General features: G+C 40.8%; 1 protein-coding gene across 1 annotated transcript in view; it reads left to right on the forward strand.

Moving 5' to 3' along the window:
• Positions 1–836: 836 nt before the first annotated feature.
• LRRN3 (leucine rich repeat neuronal 3) overlaps positions 837–22,249 on the forward strand; it is a 78,476-nt gene continuing 57,063 nt past the window's right edge. The window contains exon 1 of the mRNA XM_048500744.1: positions 837–1,263. The gene's annotated coding sequence lies outside the window, so the exon portion shown is untranslated. The remainder of the gene's footprint in view (positions 1,264–22,249) is intronic.

Below are 22,249 nucleotides of genomic sequence, written 5' to 3' on the forward strand. Positions count from 1 at the left end.
AGCATGACTGTAATACAACACTGAAGGGAATAAATGATAATTAAATTTTACTTTATTCCACTAGAGGGTGGTCTCTCTAAAACAGGATGTGTGTACTATTTATGAATGTAAATAGTAAATTCAATCTTTTCCTAGATTTGACCTATTAATGATCAAATATTTTTGCTGTAATTCTCCTTCTTAAGCCCATCTATAATTCTGCACATCAAAATACTATGTTGATAATGAGCTACCTTGGGTTAGGAAACTAAGAAATAAATGAAGGGAGAAAAGTTGGTCCTGCTCATTTTCTTCACCAAAATAAGGTGAATAAGATCTATCCAATTCCAGTCAATAAGATCTACCCAACAGAAGCATGACCAAAAAGCCCAAATGCTACTATTTGCATTACTCTCATTTATTTTTGTGTAGTAATTTCCTAATTCTTATTCAGAAACAAGTGAACAAATAGATTTTTGGGTCAATCGATGCATGCAGCAAAAATAAAGAGAAAAGAGAAATATCAGAAAGCTCCAACAGCAAGGAAGAGTCACGAATGTACTTCATCCTTGCATAAAAATAATTTTCAGCAGCAAGCAGAAGTTCTGTCTTATACAGAGATTCATTCAGTTTCCACCTCGTTTGAACGCAGCCCCTCTGCTCTGGCACGTAAAACAGAATGCATAATATCACAGAGGATGCAACCAACCGCTTCCCTTTCGACTACTGGAAGGGATACCACGGAGCACAGAAAGGGGTTGCTCGCTTCTATTTGTACCCTAAGCAGCAATGTCATCTAACAGACAGGTTGTCTCCACCAACCAGCCTGGAGCAGTCGCGAGTGCTACATCTTGGCACTCTCAAGCTATTGGCTCCTCTCTGGGGAGCGGAGGGTGTTCAGTTATTAATGACCGCTGAGCAGGCAGCACCATGTCAGCGTGACAACTGATCGGGCGAACGATGCACCACTAACCACCATGGAAACCAGGAGAAAGAAGAAGAAACGCTAGCAGGCATCTCCCCCTCTCTCTCTCTCTCTTTCTCCCTCCCTGGCTCCTGTGGATTGTCAGCTTCCGTCAGCCAGCAACAGAGCTCTGGAAAAAGTAAAGGATCTCAGCCGGCAGCACAGATTTCCTCACGCTACGGGATATAGAAAGACAACCGTACTGTAGTATCTGTGCATGCATCTCCTTGGCTCCCTCTCCTTAGCAGCAATATGTGGTTATCTGAAGTAAGGAATCCAAACATACAGGACCATTTCAGGACCGAAACTCTTCCGGCAGGGTAAGCGTCTGGTTTATATTAAGTTGTGTTCTGTGTGGTTTACTATTGATGCATTTGTTCTGTTCGTTTTTAAGTTTAAATTCTGCTTGAACCCCCCCCCCCCTTTTTTTTTACCCTTTTGGAGAGAAATACAAAGGAGCCCCTGTCTGCTCCACCCACCATCTCCACTAAATTCTCATTAATCTAATGCCCCCCCCCCACACAGTTTTTTCAAAGGACTGTTTTACTAGCTGTAAGACAAGTGAAAAGGAAAAAAAAAGTGGTATAAGGACCAGTGCAAAAGCAACTACCCAGTTTCTCTAGGTTTGGCAAGCAATTTGGTGAGATGCTGAACAGCCTTTTTAAAAGCTCCTTCCAGTGGCTGGATTACAGCAAATACCATTGTATGTCATGTTAGGACCTAAAAGCCAACAAGCACAAAAACTGAATGGGAATATCACAAACAGTTATTGAATTTCTGCCAGATTACATTTTAAGGATTGTGGCAAATGACTTCCCCTTTTCTCACACTCTTTCTCACATACACACACACACACACACACACACACACACACACACACACACCTTTGACAATCAGAAAGACCAGCAGAAATGTCTGGTTGCTAATGCAGTGGGCACTGACACAGAAGGTGTTTTTTTTAAAAAAAAAAATAACCAGGAGACTTTTTATCTTTGCTGATAATTGAAATGATTACTGTATGATTTCCCTAAGTGCTTTTTTCAGTAGAAGATTCTTGATTCAGAACCTTCACAATATACCCCTTGTGCTTTTTTTTTTAAAGAAAGGCTCAGAACTGTTTGCTTTTTATCACAAGGGGGAAGGGGGAGCCCTTGGACTCATTTAGCCAAGCATTACAGTTTGCAATTTTGTGTCTGGGGGGGACGAGATGGAGGGCAACAAGGTGCACTAAGAGGTAAAGAAGGAAAGAAACCTGTAAATAGGTATGGACATAGACTTGGTTTGTGTGCATGCATGCTTGAGAAAGACAGAGAATATAATGTACCTCATGCAAGCAAAAATCTTGCTGGATCCTTTAATATACATTCAGTAAAATACAACAGCAGATACAAATAAAAGGGTCATTCATTAATACAAATTAGGTTAGGAAATGTCACTACAACCAGAGAGAGAGAACAGATGGCAGCAGTTGACTTGGAATTTTTTTAAAAAATCCCCAGATAAATAGATCCTGTATACTTTGTGGAGACTAGGTGCAGCTTTTAAGGAAACAAGGGAGTTTCACACTTTCTCATCTGGCTTCTTCCACTCTTCTCTTTCCACACATACCTGTTCCCCTCTGTCAAAGCAGTTATTTTCCTGGACAGCTAAGCCAAAAGTTAAACCTTGGTTCTGCAGTGTACAATGCAATGGAGAAAGAAGCATCTCCAAAACAAGTCAATTCCCTTGTACCTGTCATTTTGCCATAAATATGGGAAACTAAACAATATGTTTGGTAAGAAATCAATTAATTTAGTTGACCTTTCTTAATGATGGCAGTAAGGCAGTTCTGACAATATGCCACAGCATTTTCATTTTCTCTAAAAAAGGAATGGTCTGAGGCAACATTTTGTTCTCAGACTGTACAAGGAAAGGTACTGAAGCATTGGATCCTGTTATTTGCAGGCTTGCTTGTCATTCTTCAGAAGCTGCATAATATTATTTTTAAAATCCAAATTTGATTTATTATTCAGTGACAACACAAACAACCCACAATCTCAATAATCAAATCTACCTTCTTGGGCAGATATTTAGCTTTTCCAAGGAGAACTGCACATTTCTGCTTACAGCTGATGCAAATATATTACACTGCAGTAATTAAATAAATCACACCACATTTTGGGGTGGTGTATTTAGTGCATTGCTTCCCTGAAAGGGGGGGGGGTGTACACATATTGATACATACTCAGGACTTTTGTATCCCATTGGTACACAATCACATTTCAAGTTATCTTTGATATCTCTAAATGTATGCTACTCTGTTCTAAATTTTACTTTGGGTAGACTGTACACATGTTTTGAAGAAATGCCAGGCAGCTTTTAAAAATGCAGCTGAAAATTAAAATCACCCAGAGAACAGCAAGCAGTAGCACTTGTGTGTCTCCAAAGCAACAACCCCAATGGTCCTACCCATGAATCTGACCCAAGTTGTATCGGTGACCCTGAGTTCAGTTTTTCCCCCCAAGAATATTCTCTAAAGTCTGTAAAAGATCACTACTTTTCACAAACCTAGAAATTGTGCCCCCCCCCCCCTTGGGAATAGTCAATTCTGCAGCAGCATAAGAATATGTATTTTGATTGGGCACAAGAGGAACCAATTGATTAATAATAGTGCAGCCTCTATGAAGATATTATGGACCATTTGTACCACTACCTTCTTAAAACATGTTTATAAAGACACATTTCTGTTGCTAACCATGGAAGGATACTTTAATGGAGCCAGAAGATAGTGGATCTTGTAGCTGTCAGATGTTTTTGTACAAACTTCTTATTGAAGCTAGTTATATCCTTGAGCTATGGTAGCAGAAAATATTGGAGGTAAGAAATGGGGTGAGGAAATGCTACCATACTAGCAACTCATTTTAAAAATAAAATATATGGATGAAATTCAACTTTAAGTCTTGAATGTAGTAATAATTACATTTCCATTTGCGTTTTCTAAACTAAATGCCTGCCCACACATATCTTCTTTTTAATTACCATTTTCATGATAACAGTCAGCGAGCCATCACAACCACATGCAAAATTAAATATCTACTATGTCTACAAAGGCTACAAGTTCTTGACATAATTTTCTCAAGACCTCAACTTTGGTGCTAAATAATCTAATATTTTGCTGCCAAATAATCTAAATAATCTTTAGTGCTAAAGAATAAGATAAACTATCTTGGAACTGATAATATCCAAAGTAGGTCTGGTTTCTGAGTTTGTACGAAATCCTTTAACTGCTTACAGTGTATGTTCATGAGTAATTTTGTGCATCCATCATGTATTGGAACATTCTGGTGATGAAAACAGACACAAAGAAATATAATGTACCACAGAACTTGTTTACAAATCAAACCTGTAAAATGCGTGAAACAAAAGTACACAGCCTAAATCATTCATGGAATTATTTACTTACACAGAAAGAACTTTTAAATGTAATAAATAGCATTCATGCAATATCTATCTAGCTGTATATCTTATTCAGTGACAGAAAACCAAAACCAGTTTCATAATTTTACAGGTGTCCGAGAAATCCATTACCATATTGCAAGGAAACCTATATTAAATCATTAAAAGTTTAAGCATGCTTGAGAAATGCTACTGTAATATTAACATGAAAAGGATTGATTTCTGTTGTTCAAATAGTCACCATGTATGTTAACGCTGATAAGAAAAAAAACAGCTTTTTGCAAAATCTGTTAAGTGGGAAATGTTTATCAGTTTTCACATTTGTCAACAGAAGGATGCTTTGCATGTTGTTCTGACTAGAGTAGTTACTGACATACACTTTTGGATTGACAAACCCCTTGTTACATCATCTCTGTCATAATATAGTACAACTGCATCACACTGTTAAGTTGCTATTAGAATTAAATTCAAGAGAATTTCAAATGATACTAATGGTACATTAAAGTTGTTTGGAAGAGTTCCATGCAAACTTGTTTTTTACTGGAATGGTTGATCAGTGTCTGGACTCTACCACTTCAAGCTGCAGGTGTGATATCATGTGATCCTCAGGATCCCTTCAAAATACTTCCACACAGAAGAGTAGACAACTTCTTCCTGACATGCTGATGTGGAGAGAGCTTTTTGTGTGGTGGGCACTTTAGTACTAAGAATTGTTGCTTGGAGTAATACAGAGCAGACACAAGCTTATCAACTTATGTGAACCCAAGTATCTGAAAATGGAATCCAAAGCAGAGCCAGGCCTGTCTAAACCACTGGGTTTAGAAGGGAATAACTCTGTTTAGCACTGCACTGTAACTTGCATATATGAATCTAACATTTGTATATGCATTTCACACATGCAGATTATCTAGCATCTTTGCCACTTCTATATCCCTTCTTTTCATTCCCTGGGTTAAAATGAGGTAGCAACTCTAATGTGACAGAAGCATAAACTAGGCAATGAGTTCATGTTACTGCCCACTCCTATGCACACTTTCAGCCAGGTTTCACAGATTAGAATAATAGAATCATAGAGCTGGAAGAGACCACAAGGGCCATCAAGTCCAACCCCCTGCAATGCAGGTACACAAAACCAAAGCACTCCCAACAATAGGGGATTGCACCTTTATTTTTCCAGAGTAAGGTAACCTTTGGAAAAACTGGAACACTTTCATCAAAACATCAAGTACCATAATTGGGAACCAGTCAGGTCAAAACAGTACTTATTGACAGATAGGTCAGGCAAGAGTCTTTATTTCAAGTTTAACAGTTAAAAAATACTGTGTCTCTATGCCTGCTATTCATATTAATCCTGCCAACTGCTTTTTGTATAACAATGAAATTACATTATTTGAAAAATAAAACATTTATTCAGTTGTGATCAGAAATATATGCCAAGATGTTTGACAAGCAGGATTGTCAACTACAGGATGGGAAATTCCTGGAGATCTGAGGGTGTTGTTTGGGAAGTAGAAGCACCTCAGCAAGGATATGAGTCTATTCAGCCTGGAAGCCCTAGCCTGCCAGCCAAAGGTGCCATTTCCTCCAGGAGACCCGAGCTCTGTAATACTGAGCTCTTCTAGTCTATGCAAACTAAGTAATAAATTAACATCACTGCCCAGACCTACTGCAGACTTTCAGTGTACCAGTGTACCAGTGTCCTCGTGTTATCTGCTAGCTTTGGAAGGAAAAGTTGCCTTTTAGTTCTGTTGACTTTGATGGAATTAGAACGGTGCAACTCTGCTTAGGATGACACTGCTTTTCACTCATTACGCCCCAATGTGACAATTTCTGCATTCATACACTATTCATTCTACCAAAGGAATTGACCTCTTCTTTAGTATGAACCATATAAGTAATTTAGTCTCAGTCTTTTTCACGCTCATAGGCAGACTGTTAACATAAAATCTTACCCACTCAAACTGATAATATGCTATATTATTCTCCATGGCCATAATCATACCACCCGCTGTTTTATTGTGTTTTACAAGATAGCTTGTGTACACACACACACACACACACACACACACACACACACACACACTCACATACACACACACATAATAGACAGCTATTCTTACTGGATTACAATCTGGTTCTCAGATTGTTCCATGCTGAAAGATGTTGAAACCAGAAAAGAGGGATGCCCCACCAAGTCAAAAGGATGATATCGGAACAAGGCCCAGCTGAGTTGCTCAGTGGCCCACATTAAATTCCTGTTGACTGTTCCAGCAGGCTTGTGACCTGATGAAGAACTGCTTGGAGATGGCAGCCTGTATGAACACTGCCACAGTAATTCCAGAGCATGAAAAATGTGAATGTAACTATGCAAATCACAGAGGCTTTCTATTTCAGTTCAAACTAACGGTGCCAATTCATACAAGTCAGTGAATTTGTACTAAGGCCGTTTCTACACAGCCAATTACAGCATTGTGCCATTGGTGTTATTGGCAACACTGCAGCAATGGAGTATTTGCATGGGTGGGCAGTCCATAGACAGGTAGCGCATCAGCTGAACCCCGGCGCATTGCATGGCTGTGCTTTGCAAACGGCATTCTTTTTTCCCCCGGAGTAGACGTCACAGGCGTTTGGCATCAAGGTTGGCCAGTGTGGGCAGATGTTGAGGGAGCCGGGCTCTGTGGTACCAATTCCTGGAGGGTGCTTCACACAATGCTGACTGTGGAGCGCCATTGTTGAAAAGACATGCTTTGTGAGTGACTTTCGAATAAATTGTTGTAGGCCCGCTGGAGCGTTGCCGCATTGCTGCAGTGTTGTTTCTGCAGCTGTGGCCATGCAAACTCCCCACCTATAACACTGTTTTTACCATCCTTTTACCAGCTTTTTTGGCCCATGAGGAAATGGCCTAAAGCCAATCTCTGGTGATCTCCTGGAATTATAATCTCACCAGTTTGCCTGGAGACAATGGCAGTTTGGGAAGGGTGGACTATGTGGGATCACATCCCACTGATCTCCCTCCTTCCAAACTCCCCTCGCTAAGAACCACCTCAATATTAGGAATTTACCAAGCCAGAACTGGTAACCCTGGTCCCTTACATGTTGCTGGCTGACATTTAGACTGGATCGCAGACTTTCTGGCCTACCTGTTTGTTGCCAAATAACCTATTGTTTGTTTGTTTTTGATTTTTTAAAATTTATATTCCCCCTTTCTCCCTAACTGGAGCTGCAAAATGGCTTTTAACATTGTCCCCCCCCCCCCCCTCCACCTAATCTTCACAACAAGCAGTTTATAAGAGCAGGTTAGGCTGAGAAATTGTGATAGACCTAAGGTCAATCTGGTGGGCTTCCATGGTTGATCGAGGTATTTGAACCCGGTTGTTTGAAGTCCTAGTCCAACTACTACACCACACTAGCCCTCTTCTAGGGAAAGTTTGTATAAAAAAAACAAATCCAAGGAAACAAAATTCAGTGCATCTCAGATTATTAGCAAAAATTGCCATTCACAGATCCAGAATAGGCCTCCTACCTTACAGACTTTCATCAGAAAGAAAAGCTTCTTCAATATTTATATCAAGCGGGGTAACAGCTTCAGATAACATGTCTGTGGATCTGTTACAATCACATTAGTGAAAAAGAAACCACTTACCACTATCCCTTGCTGTATTCAAAAATCCATTTAAACACTGTGAATAAAATGCTAAAAGGGAAGGAAAGCATATAAAAATGCATACTATTTGCTTGTATTATCTCAGGAGTCTTTTTTCAAGAAGGGTTCTTGTCATCTGAATAACTATTCTGCAAGGAAATACAATATAACCTACAAAACATTTTAAAAGAAAAAGGTTGAATTATCAATTTTAACTGCAGTGACACAAAGAATTCCCTGGATATCTGGCTACCTGCATGGGCGGGAGAAAACTGTTTGCACAGAGCTGTATCCAGGGGCCTGGCAATCTCTGCAATGGTTTGCTGAATAAATTACAGGTGTACAGCATGCAAATTGCATATGAACAACTACCAAAAATATCCACTGGGAATTGCTTCGCTACTTCACTTAGAACTGAAAGCCACAACAGTGTAGGAAGTGTCAAAGAAAGGAAAGCTGAAAAAAATTCCTTTGCACTCCACAGATAGGCAGGCAACATGGTTGTATTCAGATCAACTTCAAGGGCTAACAGAAGTCAGTATCACCACCTTGGAAGAGATGATGAAAATGGTAACTAAAGGGAACATCCACAATCAGAGGCAGTAACAGGCCAATTCAGTTCCCAGGGACAGCTGGAAACAGTGCTGCCACTGCACTGCTGTGCTGTCTCCAGAAGCCCCTCCACCTGGAAGCCCTCCATAGGGCTTAATGGAGCTATGCCACTGAAAGGGTGGCATAAACCTGAGCCTCAGGCTGTGGTGTTCCAACCCTAAACCCTAGGTGGAAGCTGACTAAAATTGACTCTAGTCCTGCGAATGCCCTGGCTGATTGCCCCCCCCCCACTCTAGCATTCTAATGGACACCAGCCAGTGGTGGGATTCAAAAATTTTAGTAACAGGTTCCGATGGTGGTGGGATTCAAACAGTGGCATAGCGCCAATGAGGCTGGGCGGGGCACGACGGGGGCATGGCCAGGCATTCCGGGGGCAGGGCATTCCTGGGCAGGGCTGTGGCAAGGACGCAGGGCGCGCCCACCCCAGGTGCAGTTCCCCTTCGCCCCTCCTCTAGGTTAAAATAATGACTGTTTAAAGTATTAAAAAAGCAATATACCATACAGTAGTGTATTATTTCTTTTTATATAATTATATTGATTGATTTTAAATAATAACATAAGTAAGGAGAGAAACCAAAAACTGTTTACAATTGTTAACATATTACAAACATATCTAATTGCCTATTTCTCTCAACCCCCCCCCAACAAAAACATCCTATATTGCCTCCCTCCTTCCCATATTTCCCTCCCTCCCTACTTTCTACATCCCCTTCAGATTCCTATAACTACTATATAACTATCTATTCCACAACTACTATAACTATTCCACTTGAAAGAAAACTAACAGAGGGGGAATCCAAAATCCTTAATCTAAAAGAGTGGTTTAAACTCCTCTCTTTCCAATATAAATTTCAAGGGGAAAAAGAAAATGAAAAATCTTTACCTATAATACTTTCCCAACCTTTATACCAATGAACAAAAAAATAGAATTACTATATATTGTATTATTTCATACAGTTCATACACACATGGGGGGTGCCATGGGGGCAGGGGGGCTGCAGGGGGCCCTGGGGGGTGATTTGCATCCCCCACTTGACGAGATTTGTTGTACTCAGGGACAGAGATTACCCCCTTGTCCCTAGTGGAGTTAATCATTAATAACCGGTTCTCCGAACTGAGAAAATTTTAGTAACCGGTTCTACCGAATAGGTGCAAATAGGCTGTATCCCACCTCTGACACCAGCCTTACTCGATGGTGGCTCAGGCTACCGGCTTTGGTCACTGCAGAGTTGGGAGGAGGTTAAGCCCAGCAACTCTGCCCCCTCCAACAGCAGGGGGCAAATGCATTGGTGCAGCCCTTCACTGCTCCCTGTGAGCATTCAGCACCCCCAATGGGATTGGGCTGCCCAACTCTAAATACCATTGCCAGGAGAAGTCTTGTAAATGTACTCCTGTCATGATCATTATGGTGTACAGTAGCACCTGATTGAGGTCCTTGACCACTATGCCCTGTTTTTGACTTTCCAAAGTAACTGGTTGCCCACTTTGTGAAACAGGATGCTGAATTAGATAGACCACTGGTCTGATCCTGCAGTGCTCTTTTTATGTTCTTAGGTCTTCTAAGAATCCTACTTGAATATATCCAATGGCATATGGGTACTCCCAGGAAAGTGTTCCTCAGTTAGATCTAAGAGAATCACTGATAGAAAAGGCTTTACAGGCCATCCCATTCACCATGAATAGTTAATATGGATCATTTGGATGTATATCAGAAACACATATTGACTAAAAGAGCATCTATCCGTCAAGTTAATCTGGAAAAAAAATTATTCTCAACAACTGGGCAGCTCTAGCTCAATGTAAGGAGACAGTACAGATGCAGGCGAAATGTCAGGAGAAAATGCTACTAGAACACGGCCATACAGCCTGGAAACCACACAACACCCCAGAGATTCTGGCCGTGAAAGCCTTCGACAGTACAATTTAATTCAAAACACTGTTCGGAGTTTCCATCCTTCTGTAGATGAACGATACTACAGAAAAGAGGTTCCCTATATTTTGTCTCAAAAATGTGCCACTATGTCCCTTTTACTTCATAGAATAATTTGAAGAATGCTCAATATATTTTCAGTAAAATCAGGACATAATATAGCCATTCCATAACAACGTTGCCTACTGGGTACAGTAATGCCCTGTAAAACTATCCTTTTAGTGTTCTTTGTTTTTCCTCATCTAACAGCTATTCCCATCACTCCCATCAACTTACACCAACACACAGGCTCTATGGCAGTGCTGTAAATCAGTATTATCAGGGCAAGAAACATATAAGGATTAAAGAACACAAGTAAATGCTTATCACATTAGGAACTAAGTAAATTAGGAATATCATCCAATTATTCATAATGCTATACTTAGAGTTGGCTGGTGATGAACCAAGGAAGACCACACTGCCTGAGCTTTAATTTACCTAATATGCATGACCAAACTAGACCCTTGGGTATATGAGTTCATTATAGAGAAGAAAGCGGCCAACCTCTTAAGTGTGTATTTCCTTTGCTACAGTATTTAAAAAAAACAGGACTGGCGGGGGGAACGAGTGGGGTATAAGATTTACCCCTGCCTTAAACATTATGGCTTAAAGTAGTCAGGATTAACTGAAAGGTGAAGAGAAAGGAAAGGTCAAAAGAAGTGGAGATAATGTGAGAGAAACAGAATGATTAAATGACAGTGATGAATGAAAAGTGATGACACAAATACCACAATTAAACAATCAAAATTACATTACTACATATATACCACTTCATAGTAATTCTCAATGAAGTTTCTCTGTCCCAAGAAAATCAATAAAACTAATTTTGAAGCAAGTATGTTTAAAGTCTGTCAAGTACAGCCAGACTCTCATATTATTGTATTTTGTGCTATCCTGAATTTTCATGTGCAGGCAGAAAAATTCATTAGGTGGATGATTGCAATGGTACAGCAAAATGCAGGTCCTACTTGAATTTGCATTCACTTTGATTTTTCATTTGGACTAGAGGCTCACTAGGGATTAAAGCTCTGGGTTCTGCTTTAAAATGCAGACTTTCAATGCTGGCAAAGTTTGAAGAAGTGGTAGAGGGAAATTGAGGAGGTACAGTATGCTTCTTCTCCATGGAAGAATGGAGCTCAGTATAACCAGATTTTGGGCAAGCTTGAATTTCAGCACTTGCCATTTTTTAAAAAAGTCCCGATTTCAAAGTTTTACCTGTCTCACACTTAGATTGCACATCCCACTCACTTGAAACTTAGATGCGAAGAAATGTGAGCATGTATATTAGTTGTTCGTTCTGCAGTGGCAAGGTGGTACAGAGTAAAGAGAAAAGTATTGAACACAAGAGTTCAAGGGGCAAGATGGGAATTCTGTTTTGAAGATGGTAGAAGAACCAACAAAACAGTTGCAGTAAGTGTCTTATGGGAACAAAGGCAGATAAGATGCTTGATCGGTAGGCTTACAGATCTAAAGTCTCTGTGTTAGATTCCCCATTCATACAATAAATCACTTGATTGGTTCAAGGCTTTTATTGAAGACATGTCAGGAACATAGAAAGAGAGTTCTGGCAAAAACCGCACCAAACTTAATAATATGAGTGCAAGATCCCCAAACAGTTCACATTGTCCGGCCTGGAGTCTCTTCTCAGCCGTAGACCTCCAAGGCCACAGCTAGAAGTGATAAAACAGCACCTGCAAAAGCGAAAGCGAATCCCCCCCACCAATGGCACCATCATGACACTCTGTTCCTTTCCTCCAGAAATTTAGAACAAGTTTTTAAAAATCTTGCAAAGCCTTTTTGATCTTCTTAAACCTTTACCTTTTCTCCATAACCAACCTAACTGGAGGCAACAAGCAGGATTTAGTCCCAGCTTGTTAGAATACAGTATAAACCTTTCCTCAGGCAAATGTGTCACAGCAAATACTAACTTGCCTGCTAGCACTTACATTTTAACAGATATATTTTCAAAAGAGTTCACCTTTTGCAATTAGAGGGACCCACTTTTCTGTTCTTTTTTTGGTCATTTATTAACTGAGATATAGGATGCAATCTGGGAGCCATATCTACCATTTTATTTTCCTATCATGTGCTAATGGCAAGCATAATTTGTACTTTCATACAGCAAGGCAAACATGACAGGTTGAATAAACAGCCTTCAGTTCAAATCTCAAATTCCACATCAAGCCATGCTGCCATTTTTTCTTTTAAAAAGGCTTTTCTTTTAAATTATAGTATTCACAATAACCTATGAACAATCCAGATTATAAAGTAAATTCTTATTTGCAGCTAATACTGTGACCCGCTTTAGACCCTCCTCACCCTTGCATGCCACCCCTCCCTCCCCTTCCCTTGAATGCCACCCCTCCCCCTCCCTCGGCTAGGGTGGGTGGGCCATGTCCATATGCCAGGGCCCTCCCCTACCTTGCATATCACCCTTCCCTCCCTTCCCTCCCCCTCCCTTGCATGCCACCACTCACTCACTCACCCCTCCCTTCCCTTCCCTTGCATGCCACTCCTCCCTCCCCTCCCCCTTCCTCCACTACAGTGGGTGGGCCATGTCCAGATGCTGGCCCCCTCCCTCCCCTGCCTTGCAGCAGTGGCATAGTGGTTAAGAGCAGGTGCATTCTAATCTGGAAGAACCACAGCCTCCAACTCACAACCTCCAACTGATTCTCAAGGGAAAGTCTAAACATAATACAAAATTGGATGAGGTCTGCTTTTCTACAAGTGTCTCCCACAAGACTGGGGTAATGTTAACAGCCTAACCACATGACCTACAACCCTGTGGGTCTTTCCCACAGAACTGACTATGAAAGGGATGCTGATGCTATGGGAAGGATCTGTATGAAACATGTTTTGGGTCATTTCAGTGATACTCCAACTGCACAGCAGTTAAGCCCCCCTCCAAAAAAGGTACCAATATGTGTGTTTACCTCCTTCACATCTGATGTGGACTGTGGTTGATTTTGTATGCTATCAGTACTGTTTCAAACTATGCTAAATTCAAGCTGAATTATTGGTTCTTAAATTGAATTCCTCCTTAAAATCGCCTCCTCCTTTTATTAACTATGTTGGTTCCTTTTTCTTCATTAGTAACACTTTTACACAGTTCTGTGAAGAAGCTAATTGTCATGGAATTTTGTACTAAAAAGTAACAGCAAACTATGATTACTATTAAATTTCAGTACCAGGCAAAGTTATTCAACACTAATGGTCACAAAACTATTGTTTTTGGACCCCTACCACAAACTTCTGTTGCCAAAGAGTCCATTACTTGCAGGAGGGATCATTCTTTTCTCTCCTTTATTGATCATTTCCATCCTTTTGCCTTCTAATCTTCTCAATTTACTGGTTGTTGTGGGTTTTCCAGGCTGTGTGACCATGGTCTGGTAGGTCTTGTTCCTAATGTTTCACCTGCATCTGTGGCTGGTGTCTTCAGAGGTTTATCACAGAGAGAAGTCTGTTATACACTGTGTCCAGTGAGAAGGAAATGTTTTTTAGTGGGGTATATATTGTTCATGTCCCAGGGTGAGGAACCAATCATTAAGTGTTTGGATGGAACTTTCTATGCAAAGGTGTGGTTGATAGTATTGTATTGCGGGTGGAGTTTTTCAGTCTAGGGAGTGATTCACATTTGTAAAGAGCAGCAGTGGCATAGTGGTTAAGAGCAGGTGTACTCTAATCTGGAGGAACCAGGTGTGATTCCCCGCTCTGCCACCTGAGCTGTGGAGGCTTATCTGGGGAATTCAGATTAGCCTGTGCACTTCAACACATGCCAGCTAGGTGACCTTGGGCTAGTCACAGTTCTTCTGAGCTCTCTCAGCCTCACCTACCTCATAGGGTGTTTGTTGTGAGGGGGGAAGGGAAAGGAGTTTGTAATCCCCTTTGAGTCTCCTCGCAGGAGAGAAAGGAGGAATATAAGTCCAACTCTTCTTCCTCTTCTTCTTCTTCATTCCCTCGACACTAGCAGGTTTCTTTGTCAGGGCAAAAACATAGGCTGATTCCACATGGACCAAAAACAGTGGTGTGAAAACGGTGTGAAAATGGTGTAAAAGGGTTTAAAACAGTATGAAAGGGTTTATATCATTTTCACACTGTTTTCATACTGCTGTTTTTGACCCATGAGGAATCAGCCATAGTTTCTTTACACCCCATGCAAACTCTAATACAGTTTCCAGATCTCACTTCATAATACATTAGTCAAGAAGCTTTGTTTAATCTTTTTTTTTTTTGGACCTGAAATGCCATCACACGTACCCACATTCCCACTATACTTTGTTCCTTGGCCTTTGTACTTTCCATTTGAAGTACTCACTGCTGATGGAATTTAGCAACTAATTGAGAATTAGTCTAGTTCTAGATTTTTCAGTTGCTGGAGTGCTGGAGAAATCAGAAAGTTAGCAAGTACTGTCTGACACTATTTCTGGGGAAACAGTATGGTATAGTGGCTAGAATGTCAGATATCTGGGTGACCCAGTTTTTGAACCCCTGCTCTACCATAGAATTTGTTACTTTCCCTCAGCCTATTCTTCTTTGCAGGTTGTTGTGAAAATAAAATTCAGGAAGACAAGTAATGCTCTATGCAATCTCAAGTGGGCAAAAATTAGGGTATAAATAAAGCTACAAATAAAATAAATAATAAGGGTAGCTGCAGAAAATTGTTGCTAGGATGTTATACTGAACCATTGTGGACACATGTGTGAAATATGAGTGAGTTATTTGGCCAATTTTGAAACAAATGATTATAGTTTTAAAATGTGATAGCTTTTATTAAGGTAAGACCATTGAAAGATAAAACTAGATACAAAAACATTTGTATTTGCAATTAAAATGTCATATTGCCATTAATTGTCTAGTATCAAATCAAAAAAGAATGCTGTTCAGCTCCATCTTAATACATGAAACTCTACCAATATAGCCAGTCTGCTTATGGTTTCCTATGTACTTATGAAATATGAGTTTAATTCCTCATGATTTTTCCCAGGTCTAGAAAGTTATTAAATATTAAGGAAGCCAGCTCTCCTTCACCGAAAGTGTAATACTTTTAGTAACAGTAGGCTATTCCATTTGCTGACTTCTTGCACAGTTATTTTCTCTCCACAGTAGGCAAGCGTTTATACCTGCATCTCATCAACACCCAATTATCCAGAAACAGATTAACTGAAAACCTGGAGGTAGTGAGATTCCTGAAGAGCATTGCTTCTTGGAATTTTCTTTGTAGTCCTTGTAGTTGGGTACTTTGACTTTCAGGTTCTCTTTCATCTGAAATCCTGTTGTGTTTAGTGTTTTGTTTCATAAAAAGAGACATTTGCTGTCTGAGTAACTGAACTGTTCTCCTGGTGTGCTGATCTAATTGAAGGTTAAGCTCAGGGCCAACCCTTGAGTCAGGACTCAGCTTTGCATCTGAACAGTGGGATCTTCATGCTTCTGCATTGTCTCTGCCTAAAGAATGATGGTCTCCTAAGCCCTCTTAGAGTCTTTATTAGTCAATTGTGTTATTTCTTCTTTTACCAAAGGGAGTGTATCAATCCTTTAACTGCACGTATGTGGCTATGAGACTCTAAAACTACTTAAATGCTTAAATTGAGTTGGGCTTGTTAGTATGGGACAGAATGTTCTACAGAGCACGTCTAAATAAAGTTTTTCAGCTTTGTAGTGCTTTTGAAAATATGGACTGTGATGTGTTTTTGGTAATAACATACACAGTTACACTTTTCTAAGCCTACTGTCTTCAACAGACTTAAAAGGATGTAACTTTGTTTAGGGCCATTAGAAAGATAAATGGATACCAGAGGTCTGGAGAGTTCTTTTACTTTTTAAATGTAATCTCACAAGCTGAAATTGGGACAAACAAAATTGAGAAGTATTCTTGAAGGTTTTCAACTGGTTGTTTTGGATTTTCCGGGCTGTGTGGCCATGGTCTAATGGATCTTGTTCCTAACGTTTTGCCTGCGTCTGTGGCTGGCATCTTCAGAGGTGTATCTATGACCCCTTCCGCACATGCAAAATAATGCGTTTTCAAACCACTTTCACAACTGTTTGCAAGTGGATTTTGCCATTCCGCACAGCTTCAAAGAGCACTGAAAGCAGTTTGAAAGTGCATTATTCTGCATGTGCGGAATGAGCCACAGAGAGAAGTCTGTTACACACTGTGTCCAGTGAGAAGGGAATGTTTTTAGTGGGGTATATATCATCCATGTCCCAGGGTGGGGAACCAATCAGTAAGTGATGTTTCCTGTCATAAAATTATGGAAATGACTGCTTGATGTATCAATCTCCAGACTGGGGCTGAATTGTAGCTGATTCTCCCAGAATTACAGCTTAACTCCACCCTACAAAGATTAGTTCCTTGGAAAGAAATGGCAACTTTGGAGGCTAGATTTTGTGGCAGATTTTGTGCACCCCATCCCTTCCCTCCCCAAACTCTACCCTTCACAAGAACTTTCCCCAAATCTCCAGAACGTTCTCAAGCAGAAATTGGCAACCCTTTCCAATAAGAATGGGCCAGAGATGGGAGAGACAAATAGGAATCCCCTTGTGTATCATCCAACAGCATGATACACAATTACATTTTAATGTGATATCAGGATAACAGGATTCTACACTGCAACAGCATTCACTTTGAGGACTCATTTCCATGTCAGCTTTTGCCTCTCTGCTTGCAACATTCATGGTTTTTGCTAAAGCAGTCAATAAATTGATGCTGCCTTGCACATTAATATATCCCAAGACTGCAATGAACATTAGGACGGTTGGATCTGCTGGAGCATCTTGCCAATTTAAACTGAAACTTTGTGCCAAGTAGGTTGCTCAGTTTGGAGCTATTGCCAAATGGGAGATTCATCCAGTTGCCACTATAATGATAGTATAGGGGATCCAAGCAAGACAGCTAGGAAGAATTGTGTACGTTATAAAATAAAGTCAAACAACTCATTCACACTCAATGATCTTCCCTTCCCTATTTTTGGTATACCTCCTTATATGGAGGAGCTAAAAGTAGCATATATCCTGTTTCCATACAAATGGGGGTTATCTGTAGTAACTCAGTTACAAGGCAACCTGTACAAACTTAAAGGCACTCTCCTTTCCTAATTTTAGTAAACAAAATGTTTGTAAACAAAATATAGACCATATTGCAACAACTGACTTCTGAAACACATTCCAGATTCCAGGAACATGTAATTAAATAAATAAAACTGGAGATGGCTGGCTTGGAACACAGTAGAGGTACCTCATATGCCTCCTTTTGGGCCACACAAACTTTTCATGCTTATCTTTATTGCTCTTACTGCTTCAGGAAACCAGAAAAAGAAGATGGGCAGGAGCACCCAGGGGCCAAAATGGTGTCTCAGAATAATTCACACACCCCGGATTTCACACCAGGTTCCCATACCATTTGTGGGATCATCAATCAACACTGGCACATAGTCAGATCACTTCCAGGTTGTAGACCTCCCCCGCCCCCTGGTTGGTTTCAGAAAAACTAAAAATTTGAAACAGAGTCTGGTTAGATATTGAGCCTTCTAAGATTTATTTCCCTGTTGTTAAAGGTTAAATGCTTGTGGTAATTGCAGGACATGTGACTTGGTCATCACTACTCAAGAATTTGTCCATCCGTTCATTAAATTCAGATTCATTTTCAATCATTTTTCTAACAGTAACACCAAGGATTGTGTATACTTAATCTCATGTGCATGTGCCTGTCAAGCATTTTACATTGGTTGTACTTGTCAACCGGTTAAACAACGGATTTTGGAGTATTCCTCCAGTATCAGATTAAAAAAGGTTGAGGGACCCATGGTTCAACATTATATGCATAAAAACCATACAGACAGAGACCTGAGGTTTTTGGTTTTGTACAAACATCATTCCAAACACATTCTGGAAAATGTGCCCCAAATTCTGCTTGGAGAAAAGGCTAGGTGAATATTTAAACTGAAAACTTTTCAAACAAGTTGGGGCTTGAATTAGGATTTGGATCTGAGGTGTTATTTGTAATTATTTTCTTGTTTCTAATTCTCATATCTTGTTATGTCTCTTTAAGTTCTGCCTATCTCTGGCTGTAACAGCTGATAACAATATGAGATAGCAGGCTTGGCTATTTTTTGCTGGCTTTGCTAATACTTGGAAATGCTTCATCTACTTTGCTTCGATCTTTATCCACTATGGTTGGATGCATATGGCTTGTTACTTGATTAATTTTATGATTATGGGCTAAATGCCTTATCACTCTCTGTATTTGTAAGTATGTACCATGTTGATGTTTCTGTAGTTGCTTATTTTGGTTTTCTGTTATACATTATGTTTGTGTATTGTTATTATAATGTGGTCTCTGTGGGGTTGTTGTGGCTGAGGAACACTAGGTTCAAAGTGTTCAACTCATCCGAGTCAATACTACCACTAACTGTTATTTTGAATAACTGATGTTTGGCTGTGCTCATTGCCTGAAGAGGAATCCAGAGTTACATCTGAAAATCGGAATCCTTTCTACTTATGTTATTTTTGGATTTTGCCTAAAGGAATATCACTTATACAAAGACTTTGAGTTCCAAGTGAACATTTTAGGATCCTCTTGTTGTTTGTATTGTGTTATCAACATTGTGTAATTTTCTTTATTGTTGGTATTTTGATTTTTTGATACAGACTTTTTAATCATTAAAGGTTTAGTTTCAACACTGTTATTTGAGCCAAACAGAGGTTTTCTTTTTACAGTATTAGCTACCTCTCCTATTTTGGAGTCATCTGCAAATTTGATTAGCATGCCTTCTATTCCATCATACAAGTCGTTGATAAAAATATTGACAAGCACTAGGCCCAGGACAGAACCCTGTGGCACCCCACTAGTCGCTTCTCTCCAGGATGAAGATGAGCCATGGACGAGCACCCTTTGGGTTTGGTCAGACAACCAATTACTAATCCATCTAATAATGGCCTTGTCTAGCCCACGTTTCACTAGCATACTTGAAAGAATATTATGGGGCACCTTGTCAAAAGATTTACTAAAATCAAGGTATGCTACAGCCACAGCATTCCCTTCATCTACCAAGCTTGTCATTCTATCAAAAAGAGAGATAAGATTAGTCTGGCATGACTTGTTTTTCAGAAATGACTTTTTGTGATCACAGTATTCCCTTCTAAGTGCTGGCAGACCATCTGTTTAATGACCTGCTCCAGAATCTTCCCTGGTATTGATGGGGATAACATAGCTCTCCTCCAGTCCACTGGAACTTCTCCTATTCTCCAGGAGTTCTCAACGTTTTTAGCAAGTGGTTCTGAGGCTAATTCTGCCAGTTCTTTTAATACCCTGGGATGTCGCTCATCTGGGTCTAGAGATTTGAATTCATTTAAATTAACCAGGTGTTCCTGCACTAGCTCTTTATTCTGTGCTGAATTTCTCCTACTGTATCTTCTGTTTCATTTTTCTCTGAATGAGCACCATTTCCTTTTTGGGGGGAAACTGAGGTAAAGAATGTGTGGAGTAGTTCTACCTTTTCTTAATCTCCTGTTAGCATTTTGCCATCTTCTCCATGCAATGACTCTATCCAATCTTTTTTCTTCCTTTTGCTATGAAAAAAACTCTCTGGAAAGCCTCAGCTTTAACTTTTCTGACTTTCTCCCTACACATCCTGCTTATTTGTTTGAATTCCTCTTTGGTGATTTTCCCCCTTTTCCATTTTTTGTGCATGTTTAAATCTTAGTTCAGTTGAAAGTTCTTTTAGACAGCTATCCTGGTTTCCTTAGACACCTCCCATTTTTCCTCCTCACTGGAACTGTTTGAAATTATACCCTCAAGATCTCACTTTTAAGAAATCTCAGCCTTCATACACTCCCTTCTCTTTTAGTATTTTTTTACCGTGGGATCACACTCAGTAGATTCTTAAGCTTACTGAAATCTACTTTCTTAAAGTCTAGAATGCATGTATGACTATGCTTAGCATCCCCTTTCCACTGTATAACAAAATCGAGAATATGATCACTCCCACCTGAGGATCCTACCACTTCCATTCCATTAATCAGGTCATCATTATTGGTTAGGAGCAGATCTAAAATACCATTCCCCTTGTTGCTTCTTCCATCTTCTGGACAATGAAATTGTCTGCCAGGCAAGTGACAAATTTGTTGGACCTGATTGTCATGGAAAAGTTTGACTCCCAACAAATATCCAGATTGTAGATGGAGATGAGATGAGATGGTGCCCAGCACAGAGCTTCAGTAGCAGAGCTCCAGAAAATTAGATTTTTTAGCCTTAGGAATAGGTTATTTTGTTACCCACTTTACTGATAGATGTTTCAGCAAACTGAGAATCTGAATCGTTGTGGTGGTACCGGTATGAGGCGGTTGAATTTATCTTTTCCCTCAGCTTGTATACACATGGCTTACATACATTCAGCTCAACAGGACTTCCCAGCCCGAAGGCTGGAGGAGGGGATGGCTTCCCTCCGCTGTGCAAGGAGTTTTTGTTAGCAAACTGGGCAGTGGAGGTTGGTGGCAGGAGCCCCCCCCCCGTTTAAACTCTGACTTCAGCCCTACTCACCCGGTGTGTCACTGGAAGTGCAGGGTCCCCGAGGTGTGGAGGGCGCAGTGGGTGCTGTGCAAGGGCTGAATGCTGAGGAAACTGGAGGTGCTGAATCTGGAGCCTCCAGGGCCATTTTTAAGGCCGCTGGGAGGAGCTGCCAGGATGCCAGGACACACTATGTGACACAGAAGATCTCGGTGGTAGAGGCGGCTGTGACCCCTGGACTGTCTGTGGGGAGCGAGGAGACCACAACCCCACCTGGACTACCTGTGGGGAGCGAGGAGACCAGAAAGTCCCTGATTGGGCTTGGCTTCCCCAGTTAGTTGCTAGTGGGATGTAAATTGACTGACTGGGGGACAGTGTCTGAAACTGAAACTGGAGGTGATTGGCACACCCGGCTGGGGGTGGAGTCTTTGACGGAGTGACTGGGACCAGTGGCAGTGGTCCTGGGTATATATCTGCTTCTTGGGACTCTGCAACAATCCGAAGCCCCCAGTGATGATGCCTTATCTGGAATCAGCTTGCCAGCAGTGTGAAGATTGGGGAGGCTGAAATTGGCGGAGGGTATGTGAGCTGTGTGGCGCAGTGGTGGCAGCCAGTGGCAGTGACTCCCCAGCATTACACTCTTGAAGGTGTTCCATTGTGGGTATGGAGTGTCAAAGGTGGGTGGCACCAGAAGTGGGAGCCGCAATCTTGGGGTGATGAAAGGGTGAAGATTCGGTGCCCTCACCATAGCATTTTATGAGGTCAACCACGACCTTTTGACCCACTGCCTGGCCATCTCTGGGGTACGGGGCACTGTCCTTCAGTGGATTGCCTCGTTTCTCCAGGGCCACAGTCAGCAAGTGTGGCATGGGGATCAGGCTTCCCAGAGGTGCCCACTTCATTGCGGTGTTCTGCAGGGGACCTTGTTGTCCCTGCTGCTATTTAACATCTCCTCTTCTCCACTGCTACTCCTCTCCACTGCTTCCAGAAAATGAGCAACAGAGCTAATAGCAAGCCCCACCTCTCAGAAGCCGGGGTAAGCACACAACCAGAACAAAGAAAAGAAAGAAAAAAATCCTGTTAAAAACACACTGTTAAAAGATTTGGCTTTGAGAAAAGCCCTCCAAAAAGAAAACCAAAGCTCAC

Source organism: Sphaerodactylus townsendi, linkage group LG06, assembly GCF_021028975.2.
Source record: "Sphaerodactylus townsendi isolate TG3544 linkage group LG06, MPM_Stown_v2.3, whole genome shotgun sequence".
Lineage (NCBI taxonomy): Eukaryota > Metazoa > Chordata > Lepidosauria > Squamata > Sphaerodactylidae > Sphaerodactylus > Sphaerodactylus townsendi.